The sequence below is a fragment of the Dasypus novemcinctus genome, chromosome 4 (assembly GCF_030445035.2).
Source record: "Dasypus novemcinctus isolate mDasNov1 chromosome 4, mDasNov1.1.hap2, whole genome shotgun sequence".
Classification (NCBI taxonomy): Eukaryota; Metazoa; Chordata; class Mammalia; order Cingulata; family Dasypodidae; genus Dasypus; species Dasypus novemcinctus.
Genome location: NC_080676.1, coordinates 40,178,407 through 40,195,652, shown reverse-complemented (window position 1 = coordinate 40,195,652; position 17,246 = coordinate 40,178,407). Strand labels below are relative to the sequence as shown.

Genomic DNA, 17,246 nt, shown 5'->3' with positions numbered 1-17,246 from the left:
CTCCTCTCGCCTTTACCCGCCCCTCCCTGTCCCGTCATCTTCCGGCCCTGCCCCGGAAATGATGCAGACGCCATCTTCCGTTAAACCGGAAAAGCCTTCTGTGCCATTTTGTCCCTCACCGGACGTGACTTCGCCGCCATCTTGGCCGGCGCCCGGAAATGACGTGACTTCGCCGCCATCTTGGCCAGCGCCCGGAAATGACGTAACTACACTGCCATCTTGGCGGGCACCCAGAAGTGATGTAGCCGCTCCGCCATCTTGTCCAGCGCCCAAAAATATCCCGCCGCCAGTTTGTTGCCGCCTTGACGCTGCTAAGCCATCATTCTCTCATCTGTTTCCCGCTACTGTTCATCCCTTGCCACCACCGTATGGCAGCAGCCCCCCACCTGCTTCTAGCGAAGCACATTCTCCCGCTCCCCAACTATACCCGCTCAACCCGCTGCCCAAGCAGCAACGCCCTCAGACTTGGCTTCCCTTCACAGCAGAAGAAGTTAAAACTCTTCGCAAAGCCGTTAGAGAAGACGGCATTGATAGCCCATATGTTCAACAACTACTAGAAGAGTTAGGGGTTCAGCTTGTTCTTCCTTATGATTGGATCTCTCTAGCCCGTTCCATCCTTCAGCCAGGCCAGTTCCTTGAATGGCGTGCTCACTATCAAGTGGCTGTTGATCAACAAGTAGTGGAAAATGTTCGAGCAGGTGTCCAAGATCCAGCTGATGCCTACACAGGGGTTAACAAATATGCTGACCCTCGTTCCTATGTGGACATAGACCCAGGGTTTTGGCACTGAGTGAAAGTTCTCGTTCAGCGGTCATTCTCTTTAATTTCCACCAAACAATCCACCAAGTTCGCGCAAATGCTTCAGGACTCGCAAGAAACCTTTCCGGCATTTGTTGCCCGCGTTATCGAAGCATGCCAACGTAAAATTGCTAACGAAGATGCTCAGTTTGCGTTAGCAAAAGAACTCATTCTCGATGGGTGCCTCGCACCCTTCTGAGCTGTCATCCTTCCTATCCGCGATAAGCCGATGCACGAATGGGTCCTAGCTTGTCAAGATATTGACCCACAGACTAAAGCACTTACTGTTGCCTTCGCTTCCGCCATGGCTGTCTCATCTGCCTCCACTTCTGCCTGTTTTCGATGCGGTCAGCCCGGTCATTTTGTTCGCGAGTGCCCTCAACCGGCAGCTCCCCGCCCTGCCGTAGCACTGCACAGACCAAGAGGTCCCCCCACGCCATGCCCGCGCTGTGGTAAAGGGTATCACTGGGCCCGCGACTGCCGCTCAGCGCAACGTTTTTCTCAGCCTTTAAACTTCCAGCGGGGCAGGCCTCAGCCCCTCCCCCAAGAGGCCCTCCACAAAGCTCCAAAACCCTAATGTGGACCATGCCTATCAAACGTCACCAAAGACCTTCACTAGAACTTAAAATAGAGGGACAATGGCTTGACGGACTTTTGGACTCGGGTGCCGAAATCTCTTGTATTCCCTTCGAAATCGCCGCTTTTAATCACTGGCCCCTCGAAACTGGCCCTCAAGTCATCGGCGCCACGGGAGCTGCTACCTCTTGGAAAACATCTCAGCCTCTGCATTGGAGCGACCGAGAGGGTCACGAAGGCCAAATTCGTCCACTCGTCCTCTCTTCAGTCCAAACCATCCTGTGGGGAAGAGATGTACTCAGCCAGCTAAAAGCTCGAATCACTACAGAAGCCTTCTTAGCTGCGCCGCCCCGCCCCTTATAGGGGCCACTGCTCCCGTTTCAAGACCTGACCCTATCCCTCTGGAATGGGACACAGAGGAGCCCATCTGGGTCGAGCAGTGGCCCTTGCCAACTCACAAACTACAAGCTCTCTCTGCCCTCGTTGAAGAGCAACTACAGGCAGGGCATATTGAGCCGTCTACCAGTCCCTATAACTCGCCAGTTTTTGTCATCAACAAAAAGAACACAAGCAAGTTTCGCCTCCTCCACGACCTTCGAGAAATTAACAAGCATATTAAGCCAATGGGGTCACCTCAGCCTGGTTGCCCGCATCCCACTGCAGTCCCCCAGCATTTTTATGCAGCCACTATTGACATCAAAGATTGCTTTTTCTCCATTCCCCTTCACCCGCGAGACTGTCCACGATTTGCGTTTACAGTCCCGCGTACCAACAATCAAGGAGCAGCACTCCGATTCCAATGGCGAGTACTACCACAAGGCATGCGGAACAGTCCAACTATATGTCAGCTCTATGTCAATCATGCCATTGAGCCGCTACGCTCTAAGTTCCATCCAGAGCACACATACATCATCCACTATATGGATGACCTTCTTTTAGCAGCAAGTTCTAACACACTTCTCAATGATTTACTCTCTGCAGTTATGACGAACCTCTCAAGTCTTGGATTAACAGTGCAACCTGACAAAGTTAAACCCCAGCCACCTTTCCAGTTCTTAGGCTTTCATTTTCATCAATATATTTGGCCCACCAGCCCACAAATCCATGTTTCTGATCACATGACGCTGACTGAGCTCCAACGGCTTTGCGGACAGATCAATTGGCTTCGATCAGCACTCCCCATCACAACAGCGCAAATGCAACCCCTTTTCGAGCTCCTGCAGACTAAGTGCAGTCCATCCGCTGCAGTCGTTCGTCCCATCACCATCACCCCAGCTGCCAAAGAAGCCATCCAACAAGTAAATGCTGCACTCCAGCAATGCCGCCTAGAGCGATTCTCTCCCGATCTCCCAATCCTTGCCTTAGTTTTGCCAACACCAGTCACCCCAACAGGTCTCCTATGGCAAGATGGTCCTCTTCTTTTTCTACACACGTCAAAAAGTAAACTCCCAAAAATCTGCCCATTTACAAGGGCTTGGATCACATTAGCCACTGACTTAGTACTTCTCTCCATACAAACGTACGGCGTCCCGCCACACACCATTGTTTGGCCCTTTGATGCAAAAGAAGTTACTTCCCTTATCATGAATAATGCTCAAATGCAGAGCCTGATAGAGTTCTTTCGTGGCTCCTTCGACAACCACTATCCTCATCATCCACTGCTGCAAGGTGTATCTCAATTAGCATTTTTCAACCCGTTCCGTCCACTGCCCGCAAGAAAGCCAATTCCCTTTGCCATCACTGCTTTCACTGATGCCTCAAAAAAGGCCTTCACTGCTGTCATATATGCGCCAGGAAAGCTTGAGCCACGACAGGTAATGTTTGCCAATCACCTTTCTGTTCAAGTGGGTGAACTTTTAGCTGTCGCTGCAGTCCTCAATCTTTACCCAGACCAGCCTCTCAACATCTTTACAGACAGCTTATACACCTTACAGGTATGTCGCAGCCTCCCACTTGCTACCTTTCTACCCAGCGACTCATCTATAGATCAAGCACTCGCCTTTGTACAGCGACTGCTTGAAGAAAGGCAACAACCCTGGTTCATCGCTCATATCAGAAGTCACTCTGGCCTGCCAGGACCACTGACTCAAGGAAATGCCCTTGCTGACGCCTTAGCGTCCGGCCGCCATGTATACCCAGCTGCCATTCGAGAAGATTCCATTGACAAAACAAGACTAGGGGACTTCGTCAACCAAGCCAAACTTTTACACTCTCAATTCCACTTCTCTGCGCGATCTATCCAGAAGCTCTTTCCAGACCTCCCCATCGAAACATGCAAACATCTTGTGCGTTCCTGTCGAACATGCGCACCTTTGTTACCCCTTGGACCCTTGCAGCCCCGCGGAGCTAATCCCCGCGGCCTGTGGCCTAACTCCCGCTGGCAACTAGACGTCACCCATGTTAGTGCTTTTGGGCGCCTTAAATATCTTCATGTTGCAGTTGATACCTTCTCGCACCTATGCTATGCCGTGCCCCTCACAGGAGAGAGTGCCAAACATTGCATCAAAGCGCTTCGGCAAGCCATTCTATTCATGGGAATTCCCTGGGATCTAAAAACCGACAATGGACCAGCCTACCGCAGTGCCACCTTTGCCAGCTTTGTGCAGATGTACCACATCACACACCATTTCGGCATCCCCTACAACCCGCAAGGGCAAGGAATTGTTGAGCGCACTCACCAACAGCTCAAGCTACTCATTCAAAAAGAAAAAACTTCCTCTCCCCATAAAGCCCCTGCCGACGTCATTACTGCTTGCCTTATCCATCACAATCTCCTGACCTTCGATAACAAAGGACTCTCCCCAACTCACAAACATTGGGGACCCATGTGGCAACCTTCGCAAGTTCCTCTTGTTCATTGGAAAGACCCCGCCACAAACCTTTGGCAAGATCCAGCCCCCTTGCTAGCACAGGGGAGAGGCTTTGCTTGTGTCTTCCCAGACTCCGAGCCACAACCGCTCTGGGTTCCTGGGCGCTACATCAGGCCTGCCACCGACCCCAAAGTTCCACTGAATGACAAGTACACTGTGCCCTCCGTTAGAAACAACATTGACTGCGGAGGCCCAGATGTCGCCCCATTCGCTCAAATTCAACACCAACCAGCCCCTCCCTGAAATGTTTATATTTAAATAAGTACTCTCTCTGAGTTTCTTTCCGCTGATTGTCCCTCCCCTATGAGGGCTCTCTTCTCCCTTCTTTGTCTTTACAGATTCCCCAAAAGACTCGACTCTGCACAATTTACAAGAGCCTTATTGCCGCCTCTATAACCTGCTGCTGACAAGTGCCTGACCTCTACCGAAACGTGCCTTACAACTTATCAGAGAAGAACTCTCAGTGCAGATGCTCTTCCCACTCCCCTCGCACCCTCACCCACTTTTATACTTCTTTTTTATAGTCTTCATTTTTTTAACAATCTTTTCAGCTGTCTGTCTCACGGCTACAGCCCCAGCAGATTGGAACCTCTGCCAACACTTTCTCCTTGCTGTCGCCTTTCTACTTCTAATTGGCGTTTTCACCTCCCTCGTCGCCCTCCTCCCATGACCACCATGCGCCCCCAAGCAAATTCACTCGAGCCTACCTCTTCAACACCACTGTCCGCGAGAACCACACCAGCTCCTTCTCGCCGCGAACGACGTCGACAACGCTTCCTTGCCCGCCGCCTAAGCCGTCTTTCCCTTGAAGATGATGACCCCATCGAGCGCCAAGTTCTCCAGCTCCTTTCGACAGGCCCGCTCTGTTCACACCCCCGCCTCCTGTTCCCCTACCCTCCCCTACCTCATCCATCTCCTCATTCTCATGTTGTCTCTAGCCTCCTCTGCCCAAAGCTCCTCATCCCATCAGCCATTCAACTGGACCTTGCAGACATTCCCGGAAAAGCGCATTCTCGCTTATAATGTTACTAGTGTCGCTCCCTCCTTTCTCACGCACGTCTGCCCTCTTGCTGGAATTTCCTTCCGTCCCGAATGCCAAGTAAGCAACATCAGAAAAGCGAAGGTAGGCCACCACTCCTCCTCATCCTGTCGAGGCGGGAATACAGCATGCCTGCTTTCTCGAAACAACCGTCTCCTTGGCCCTCAATTCAACCCTGTGTCTGGTTTTTACATCTGTCCTGCTAGTGCTCGAGGTTGTCATGACCCATCACACTTCTACTGCCCCTCTTGGGGATGTGTGACCATGGCCCATGGATGGTCCGGCGCCCCCAACAGAGACCCGTATCTCTCTCTCCAAGTAGCCAACAATTCCCATTGGGACTTTATTTGGCTGACAGTAAAAAACCCAAACGACGATACATGGCTGGCCGCTCGCCCCTATGGACTCCGGTTGTATATGAGCAACTATGATCGTGGCGCTTTGTTTGAAATCCAAAAGCGTGTTGTCTCCGCCCCACCCTCTGCTATTGGTCCCAACCACCTCCTTAACCCTCCTCCCTCACCCACTGTTCACCTTCTTCCGTCCTCATCTACCCCCCTCAAAATCTCTTCCACCTCGGCCGCCGTCGTCCCTTCTACAAGCCCCACTTCCCCCCCCCCCCGCTCCAGGTATTCAACCACATCCTCTCATCCCCTCTAGTCCCTACTTCAAACTCCTAAACGCCTCCTATTCCTCTCTCAATGCCTCCCACCCCAACTTCACTCGCTCTTGCTGGTTGTGTCTTTCCCCCAGCCTCCCCCTCTATGATCCACTTGCTATCCCTTCACCACTCTTTACTTCCTCCACCGACGATTCCCCCTCTTCCTGCAATTGGAATCAGTCTACTCATGTCCCACTCACTTTTACGCACATCTCTTCCAAAGGTTTATGCATTCACCCCCGTTCTTCCCACACTCCTAGCCTTACTGTCTGTACCAACTATACCTCCCCAAACATCTCTGCCAAATACTTAGTTCCCCTAAACACCACCCAATGGCTCTGCTCTTCCACCGGACTTACCCCATGCTTATCTGTTGCCACACTTAACAAGACCAAAGAAACGTGTGTTCTCATCCTCCTCACGCCTCGAGTCATCTATCACACTCCTCTACATTTCTTTGAAGCCTTTGATCACACTCAAGAAGCTATTTACCTCCACAAACGCGAACCTATTACTGCTGTACTCACTGTCACTTCCCTCCTAGCTACAGCTGGAGCTGCCACTGGTGTTGCAGCCCTAGCCACACAAGCCTCCGCCCTCCAAAACCTCAGACAAGCAGTAGACTCTGATATCATCTACCTCCGAGATGCAGTCAAGTATCTTAGAGGCTCCCTCAATTCCCTTTCGGAAGTTGTCCTGCAAAACCGCCGAGGCCTTGACCTCCTCCTCCTCAAAGAAGGTGGCTTATGTGCAGCTCTGGGAGAAGAATGCTGCATCTATGCCAACTATACCGGTTTAGTAGACTCCAGCTTAAAAGAACTTGAAAAAGGTCTCAACCAACGCCGACTTGAACGAGCCCAAAGTGCTGGTTCCTGGGGCTTCCTGCAGCCCCTCCTCCCCTATCTCCTCCCGTTACTAACCCCAGTTCTGCTCATCATCCTAGGTCTCACCGTTGGTCCTTGGGCCGTTCGACGAATCATCCGCCTTGCCAAAGATCACGCTGACAGTGTATTTTCCTCGTTTGTTCAAATCCATTACCACCGTCTTGCTACCTCTGATCTCGCTCCTCAATCCCGCCCTTGTCCTCGCCCCCTTTCCCACCGTACTTCCCGCCTGTGAAGCTGCTTGCTGTGAAACTCCCTGACCTTAGCCGCCGGCACGGGTTTGTTTCCCTCGGCGTAAAGGGCTTGGGTGCACCCTCCGCCCCCCTTTATTGCTATACGTCTGAGAGTCCTTCGCGGTTAAACCAGCCACAGCGCTATCCACCCCAAAAAAGCGTGCGCAACATCATGTTAGATATTTCGTCTAGCACCGGCACGCACCGACCCTAAGGGCTATGCATACATTCTGGCCAAATGATATGTCATTTGCCCATTGCCAGTCAACTCTACTCCTTTTTTTTTTTTTTTTTTTTTTTTTTTAAGGGCGCTGGGACCAACGATCACCAGCTGCCCAGACAACAAAAATTATGCTTCCGAAATCTCTTGATGTCGATTCCGCACGAAGAGCAAGCGAGGCGCCCTACGTGTGCCACTCACGACAGAAGCCCTTTTTCTACTCCTTTTTTTTCTCTCACCCTCCACAGCCCATCCCTCTACTCTCTCACGCCCCTTCTTTTTTTTATAAAACAAAAGGAGCAATTGTTGCTGCCTCCCTTCACCCCTCCTCCTAGCCCTTGTTATCTCCCTTTTCCAGCCGTTGCTATCCTTCCTGCCAGTCCCGCCCACTTAGCCAACTCATAATCTGCCCCCTTCCTTAGTCACCGCTTACCTCATAGCTGCCTGCACGGCTCCGCCTATCCACTACCGCCCCGTAGTTAATCCGCCCCAGCTCCTACCCCTCCCTTAACCCGACCCTATATAATCAGGTGTATTTCCGCAATAAAGTGGACTAGCTCACTCTCACAGGCTGTCTCCGTGGTTTTTACCGCGCGTCCCCCACACCTGGAGAACCTAGGCCTACGCGCTGGCCTAGGGGCTCACCGCCGAGCCGTGGAAGCCCGCCCGGTCCTCGTGGGTTGCTAACTCAAAATAGCAAGCCCACAAATTCCCATTATTTAAGCCAGCCCATTAAATGGTGTCTCCTTTAAGCAGCCTAGGAAACTAAAACAGTATCTTTCTTCCAGTGACTGTAAATGTCCTAAGAGCCAGGACAATGTCTTATTCATCCCTATGTCCCCTAGACATAGCACAGAGCCCTCACATACTGGAGGCACCCAGCCAACTCTACAATTTTCAATTTAGAAAATCTTACTTTAATGGGAGATCATTTTTCTATATCCCTACAACGGTCCCTGTATATACTGTTAAATTTAGTCCTAACTTTTTTAAAAAGGGAAGAATCTGGAATACTTCACAAATGAGAAAAAATACATGTCAACTGGATGATGACTAAATTTTTTTAGATAAGAATATGCTATTAAACTTACAAATCAGATGAAATTTTACTTCAGAGGTTTGAATAACAATCTACCCTATTAAAGGAATGATTTGCTGGTTTATTTGTTGTTCTTTTTTAATAGCCCAAAGGGAAAAAAAACAAATCAAAACAGGAATTCCTCGAAGTTCACAATAGCCAAAGTAAGAGTTGGAAAAAAATAATAAAGTACTGGGGTTGCTATGCCTAAAACCATCACATCTACAGCTCCATGTCAATTTATAATGGCAAATGTGCCACAGACACAAATTAGTCATGGGGATTCTCACAGCAATAAATATCTCAGTCTGGTGGCAATAGAGGGAGTTATGGATCACACCCTCACAAGTCTTAGGTCTAGTTTGGGGAATGTGACATGTGTAACACATAGTAGCTGAAACCTTGAAATTCTTTCATGCTTCACAAACAAGACCAGATTGGCTGAACTACAGTAACATATTTGCTGCAACACAGTTTCACCCTAAGCCACACCCCAGCTGACTGTGAGGGACAAATAGTCTAGCTGAAATCAGACCTTTAAACCAAGGTGATAGAGGACAGTGGGGGTGAGGCTCAATCTTAAAACCACTTTGATCTAAGAATCATAATGCTCTCCATTTCCTGAAGGCATAAAACAATTTATATGGAATATGGTTTACTTGTAGGTGCCAAAAATTGTACATTATTGGCCTCTACCTTAAAAGGTTTTAATTCTGCTTCTTACCCAACATCTCTTGTGCTTCCCTCTCTTGTCTCCCAGGTCCTCACCCCCCAAACTGGTTACTCTCTGCCTTCCCTCTTTTCTTTTTTCATTTTCCTTTGAATTCCTAATTTTACAAATATCTACATTCTATATAACAGGACATGCACCTCCAGGGAGTTCTGAAAGAATCATTAATAGCCATGTCTTCAGGGAATTAATAGTCTATTATCAGGGGACACATGGACAAAATAATCATAAAGCAGGCAGAATATGAAACATCATAAAAGGGGGAAAAATAGGTATTATGGAGGGTTCAAATAAAGAGCTATCACCTCTGATAGGACGACACCAGATTCTTGAAGAGGAAGTTATGTCAGCGAGGTGGTATATTTTAGGTAGAAATTGAGTTAGGGTATGTTCAGAAACGAGCCAAATTGCCCATTTCTTTTTTAACTTACGTGAAAGCATGAAAAAAGTGCATGAGTCATGGTAGGTGTTCAACATTCATTTTCTTTCTTCCTACAGGGGTCAGTGAATACATAAGGCTAGAAGGATACCTTGGGTCTCTATTGTTAAGGAGCTGATTTTTGGGGCACTTTGTTAGCCAGTAGGAAGACAAACAAGGTTTTGGAGATGAGCATGTCCAGACCTTATTTTGGATGAAATGATCTCGCTTTTGCATTAGGAATGTGAGGGTTGGGGAGCTTAGAATTTGGAAGATCAGTTTGGAGAATATTGGATTGGCTCAAGTATAATAAAATGATGACCTTAAAGAGTCTTGAGAAATGAAAAAGCTGAATGGTACCAAGTATTTAATACACAATAATGAGGATTTTAGGATGTTCAAAAAGTTAAAACATGACTCTCACAAAAATATAGAATGGATACATGTTAAAGATTTTCATTAACCCATTAATTAATAAGGAAACTAGTAAACACATAAACACACGCAGGCAATCAAGTATGCTGAATTTAATTTGCTAAAAATGCAAAAGGGCCATAAAAGTAAGTTGGCTCATCTTTCTACAGTGCAGAAATCAAGCATGGTACTAAGAGACAAAGTATCATTTCATTGCTGTGAAGAATTATTTGCATGACTAACAGTTTTCTACAATTTAACTTCTACCCTTACAGAGTTGGATAACCTAGACAATAGAAAATCAAAATAGCACATCCCTATAGAATCAGATAATCACCGGAGGATGATGCCCAGCACTATACTGAAAGGACAGACACCCAGTAACCTCTTTTGTCCCTTTCCAATTTTACAATCTTTTTGGACCCCAACATTAAATACAGGAGAAGTTATTTTTTTTCATGTTAGACATGTTAACTATGTATTGCTGAAGATGGGCAAGCCTAGCGTGCAATCAGAAACGCGAGACTGAAGATATTTGTCAGCTCTGCTAGTGTCATCTTTCCACATAACTCATCAGTGAGCTCATAAGATTGAGCCACAATCATAGGGTGAAATTTGAAGCAATTGCTCGGTAGTCCTCCTCTTTTCTTCTCCTTTCTTGTTAACAACCACTTAACTGTAATTCCCACAATGATCAGGCTTTAAAATACTGGTTCTGTGTCCTTGACATTTTGGGTCTTTGATCCCTGGTATAAAGATCTTGCTTTTTCTCTTATGCTAGGCTGGCTCCTTGGAAGCAAGTTCCAGCTGACACTTCTAGTAGGAACTTGTTTCAGTCTCTACCTAACACTGAAGAATTTAATTCTCATTTACTCACTTGGCTGATGCTCAGGCGAGACATGCCCCACAAGAGAGGAGTTGGATAAGTAGATTTAAGTCCCCTGCACAGAGATGAAATTTTCCATGTAAATAATTGTCATGATTTTCCTCCTGATCTTCAACTTCTTTGACCTTTAACTGTTACTGAGTCTCCTTTTCTTTACTGACTATGTCCTGGGTAAATGGCCATGTGATTTGTAAATAGCTCTAGGAAACTTTAAGAAAAAGAAAATGGTCATTCATTCATTAATCCATCCTTTCTGAGTCAAAATTTACTAAAGGTTTTGAACATGATAAGCACTGTGCTTGGTGCCAGAAGATTCATAGATAAATAAAATAAGTATTTGCATTCCAAAGAGCTAACCAGGGAGGGCTATAAAGCAATGAACTTTCGATCTTTTCTAGTATTTTCCAGGTCTGCACATGGCCACTTAGAGGGCCTGTCCATAAAGTAGCCATCTGTCAAAACACTCTAGGCTACTGTGAAGGGCATGGAAGTAGAGCTGAACCACAAAGAGTTTTACTCAACTCAAATCCAACTGTCACCCTTTGGATTTTGGCAAGTCCACGCATGGAACTTATAACTTTCTTGTCATAAATTTTATCTCACAGGACTTAACTGATTTTTAAGTTACATTTTCAGCTTTAAGAGTCTGATTATCTTTGTGATACAAACTTAAATCTTACACGGAAAGAAAAATATCAATAACTTCTATTTCTCAGAAACTTTGGTTTAATAATCATTCACTAAAATGTCCAATCTAAATCTATTTATCCAATCATTTCAAAGCACTTTTAACAATAGTGCATTTATCTCAATTTTATAGAAGTTTATTAGATCAAAGATATGTTAAGCAACATTACCAAACTAACCAGGAAATGAGTACAACAGACAATAAAAGCAAGGATGATTCTTCGTATTTGACATAAATTAGCTGAAGGAAAATGAATTTCTTTTCAATGAAGATAATTGCTATGTTCCAATTAGTATGAAAAATTGGAAGCCAGTATCATACAATGGAGAGATAGACTGTGTAAGAAAACAACAAAATACCATCACTACCAAAACAAACAAAAAACCTTGTTCTGTAATCATGGCTGGTAAGTAAGGATTTATCAAATGGAAGCTAAAGAGAGGGAAAAAATGAAGACCATATTTATTTTGAACAATGCCATTCTGCCTCTTTTGTTATAGGCATTTTTAAACTCCTGCATAATTAATTATTGGTATAGATGTAAAAATATAATATTGTTGTGAAAAATACATATTTTCGGAATTTTAATTTTAACAATTATCTCAAAGTAATGCAGTTGTATGTATACCATCATTTCCTTTAGCATGCACAAAGGTAGCTTTGAAATACATACATAAATATAAATATATAAACATATATATACAGGAGCATTTTCCAAATTTACCAAGGTCATTAATGCACCAAATGTAAATGGTCTCCCATTTATCAAATGCCCTGAGGAAATCAAGAGATAATTGAAATGATAGATGAAGAGATGAAACTCTAGGCTAATGGGCTGTATATCAATGAATCAATGTCACATTTATGAACAGTTTGCGAGAATGATTCCTTTTCTTTGCTTATTTCTAAAGTTTTAAACTCCAGAAGGTAAGTTGTAAGAGAACTGAAAACTGAATTAAAAGGAGACCACATCAATCCATCAGAAACAATTCTGCTATGATTTTTCTTATGATAATTTGCATTTCCCAACTCTAAATTTAGCAGACCTTATCATTATCTCCACCTTTTTGTATTTACACTGCTTTTCTCTTCCTTTTTGTGAAATCATCAGTTCATAAATTATCTCCCTTTGACAAAGTTAAAGGGAATTTATATAAAGAAAAAAACATTAGTATGTTGAAAACATTTAAAAACTGAAGATACTTTCATTTCACTTCAATTAAAAATAAATAATGGAGTGACATAAAAGGTAATTCAAATATATTTAAAGTGACAAAGTTAAACTCTCTGTTATGCATTGAAATGTGTCCCCAAAATGACATGTTCAAGTCCTAATCCCTTTATGAATGTGACCTTAATTGGAAATAGGGTGGTCCCTGATCCAACACAACTGATGTCTTTAAGAGAAGGGGAAAATTGTACTCAGATGTCCTGTGACAACTGAGGCACAGACTGAATCCCCAGTATGCCCAGCAAATGGTCAGAGGCTAGGAAGAAGCAAGGAATGAATCTCTCCTACAGATTTCTGACCTCTAACCTCCCGAGACATTACATTTCTATTGTGTTAAAACATTCAGTTTGTGTTGCATTGTTACTGCAGCCCTAGGAAACTAAGACACCCTCCTCCCCAAAGTAGAATTCAATTTATTCCATTTATTTAAGGTTAAATTAGGCACAGGTCTGTGAAAACAAATGTTGCTAAGAAACAAAACATTTCCTTCTCTCAAAAGTGACAAAATCAAATACCAGATGGGGAGGGATGTTTACAAGCAAATGCGCAGTTAAACCATTAAGGAGTTCAAAGAATGACAAAGGCATCACCCCAGGGCAAGTGGGGTTTTGTGTCCATTGGACACTGTGTATTTTGACATCTTTAACTGATAACTTAAAAAGATGCCTGTGATGGTTCCATAAAATCAAGCCAAGATGTTGGGGATAGACAAGACTGGCAGAGCTGCTAAGTGAGGTGAAGGGAAGCACTGAAAGGTGGCAGTGGGCACAGGCCATGGGCCTCTGAGGAGGGGTCGGGGAGAGCAGTCCTAGCACAGGGTCAGTACCCTGACAGTTGTTTCCCTTAGGAGCCACGCCGGAGATGATCTCCTTGCTCATGATTTCGACAGGCCAATAGTAATTGCCTCTCTCAGGACTTGAGCTGGGAAGCCTGGCCAACCAAGATCAGTCAAAAGAACAGACCCTGAGACTCAAGGGGGTGGGGAGGGGGCAGTGTCAGGAAATGCTCAAAAGAAATCTTCTAGAACTGAAACCTTTGGATTCTAAGCTCTCAATAATATTTCTGACTCAAACACCCCATATAAACACCCTGAAAGAATTTCAGTTGCTGATATTCATACAGGTTGTTAAAATATTGATGTATTTCCTTACTGGTTGGAAAACAGTCTTCTGTCCTGTCATGCGTGAGTGCCCCCTACTTCCTGAACTTCCTCCACCACCCCCAGGACTTCCGAGACCCCTCCCAGGCCAAGAGAATAAACAAACAACACCCAGGAGCTGGGGCCTCTGGGACCCTGGCAACTCTAACATCTGCTCTGAATTAATGGATTGTCTGTGCCAGAGGAGCTACTAAATATGTTCAGTATCACCTTTTCGTACATCTAACACTCAAAATGAAGCATTATATATTTTACTCGTGTTCCCAATCCATCTCTAGCACAAACCCCTTCCTTTCATACAGTCATTCATACACTTCAAGAAACAGTAAGCTTCCCCCCCATCATTATTTGTATTTATAATGTTAACAAAAAGGAATATTAAAAAGAACTATTTGGCAGGAAATTCAAACCTTCAATTATTGTTTCCAAATTGAGCGGCTCTTTCTGAGATTGGCACAGCACGAGATAAAGGAAATGTAAGATGTGACTACAAAGTGATGAAACTGATTTTCCCATGTGGCTTGTGGGATTTCACTGATTACTTTTTAGTCATGCCTTGTATTTGTTGGCAGGTAAAATTAGGCTTCTGAGATTTCTTCCACTGACCAAATAAAATATGAGTTCTTTTCCTCAGTTCAAGGAAAACTTAGTGCTTCTAGAGGATTCCAGAGCTTTCCCTCCCCACCACCCTTAAACAGCTTTTTAAAAATATTTTGCTTGTAGAGGAGGACACAGAATTTTATCTGGCATACTAGAACACTCTCAGTGTCCACACTGGTCAGCAAACCAACACATGACCAAATCAGCCAGACTCCATTCAAGCCACAGTTTTGATGAGGATAGAATTTTAAAAGAGGACAAAACAAATTACACTTAGTGGCTTGATCTTGTCACCATCAACTGATGATACAGTTTGCCAGACAGTGACTGAAAGTTATAAATGAACAAAGCCGAACTGTCACCAGAAGAATTTCAAATGGATACTTTAAGATAATTATTTACCTAAAGGTTTTACTTCTTTTTTTTTTTTAAAGATTTATTTATTTCTCTCCCACCCCCACATCCATTGTCTGTTTTCTGTGTCTATTTGTTGCATCTTCTTTGTCTGCTTCTGTTGTCAGTAGCACAGGAATCTGTGTTTCTTTTCCTTGCATCATCTTGCTGTGTCAGCCCTCCTTGTGCGAGGCCCCATTCCTGGGCAGGCTGCACTTTCTTTCATGCTGGGTGGCTCTCCTTACGGGGCGCACTCCTTGCGCGTGGGGCTTCCCTATGCGGGGGACACCCCAGCGTGGCAGGGCATTCCTTGCGCACATCAGCACTACGCATGGGCCAGCTCCACACGGGTCAAGGAGGCCTGGGGTTTGAACCGTGGACCTCCCATGTGGTAGACGGACGCCCTAACCACTGGGCCAAGTCCACCGCCAGGTTTTACTTCTTGGATGCACCTTTTCCCTTTCTTTTGCAGAGTCTAGAGGTTAATAACAGAAGGATAGTTTGGAGTGTGTTTCAGAGGATGTTGGGTGGTTACCAAAATTTTACACTGAACCTTATTAATGGTATAGACAAATTAGGACAGTGAGTAGCATTTGCTTCATTTCCCCATCTGAACAAAAGCCCAGTGTCCTATGAAAGTGAAGCCTGGTGTTTTTATGCTGTCTAAACAATCACTTCAAATTATATTTTTCTAGCACCAGTTGTCTATTCATTGAAATTAGAGAATCAAGGAAAGAAACAGTGCAGAAGGCTGTTTGATCCTAGGTAATTTACGTACACATATAGTATATCCACATGGAGGTCACCAGATAAATTTTGTTAATGTGTTGAACATCACTAAGGTATTTTCTTCTGTTTTACCTATATAAGAAAATAATATATGGGTATGTAAATACTATTTATACACTGTTATACCAATATGGATCACACTGCACATTCTCTTTTATGAGCTACTTTATCTTTTAACTTTACTAATATTCCATAAATATTCTCCTAGTGATGACCATTCTACAATCAGTTTTAATGGTTAAAAAGAAGTCCCATGATTTATATAGATTCCCATTATTTCTAACTTCACACTATTATCAATATTACTGCTATTAATAACCTTTTAGCTAAATATTTTTGCATATATATGCTTATAATAGAAATCTTTAATGCTGCTAAAAACCATCAGACACAACTGAGGCCATTCTGTTATCAGTACCCTGGTGTAAAGGTTCTGTCTAAAAAGGAAGTATTGGCAGCGTATTCTGAAATTGATACTAAACTAGTGATTCAATGTTCCTCATTCTTCCAAGAGCTATTTCAAACTGTCTGCCATGTGTCCCTGTATTAAAATTTAATATCAAAATATTGTGCATTTTAAAAAATGTGTTCTGACTTAAAAATTTTAAACTTAAAGTAATTATTTGGGCCAGAGATAGGAGTATTCTCTTAAAATTTAATCACAGATAGAGCACCACAAGTCCTTAGGGAATGATATTTTATTCAATAAATTGTGTTTGAATGCCTAATTAGCAATCTTTGAGGAAAAAGCCATTTAGAGTCTCTCTTCATACCATTTACCAAAACAGATTCGGTGGATTCAAGTTAAATATTTTCTTAAATGACCTATTGATATACTGCAATTAGATGTTTATCATGTCTCTGAAGAGGGGAAGAAATTTTACAATGAGAAATAAGAGAAAAATCACAAAGAGAATATTGGTGAATCTGTGTTCATGAAATCGTATTTTTAAACTTTTGCAGTATTAAAATATAGCTAAAATAAAAGGGTTAATAAGGATTGTGAAAATACATAAACAATAACAGATCACCATCCTTTCTAAAGAGAACAAAAATATTACTAAGAGGAGCACTAAGGCCTGAATAGGAAAATAAGGAAATTCTGTAACCAGGTAATACATAACAAAGGGAACACAACCTTAATATTTTAAAAACATCATCCTTTGCATTAATTAACCAAACAAAATCAAAGTAAAATAATATATTAATGAAACAGTACATTTTTAATCTATAAAACATGACAATTTAGGGGACCATGTGTAGCTCAGTGGTTGAGCACCTGCTTTACATGTATGAGGTTCCAGGTTCAATCTCTGGTAGAAGCACAAATACAAGTCTAATTTTTTGGAAGGAAAATTGTCAATATGAGTCAAAATCTCTAAGAAAAAAACATACATTGAAAAACTGACAATATAAATAGTTAACAATATTGCATGAATTTGAACAGATTAATATTTAATGATACAAAAACTATGCATGTATGTATATATATACATATATACATGCATATGCATGGCTTCACAGTTCTTGTAGCATTACTCAACATTATATATACCATAATTTATAAATATGTCATATA

At 43.6% G+C, this 17,246-nt stretch overlaps 1 protein-coding gene and 1 non-coding gene across 2 annotated transcripts in view; both read right to left on the bottom strand.

The window, feature by feature from the left end:
* Nucleotides 1-17,246, bottom strand: part of LOC101413984 (EGF-like and EMI domain-containing protein 1) — a 571,143-nt gene that overhangs the window by 202,811 nt on the left and 351,086 nt on the right. The gene's annotated exons all lie outside the window — the stretch shown is intronic.
* LOC131278395 (U11 spliceosomal RNA) lies at nt 7,366-7,498 on the bottom strand. The gene has a single exon (XR_009185713.1). It is a non-coding gene; the product is annotated as a U11 spliceosomal RNA (small nuclear RNA).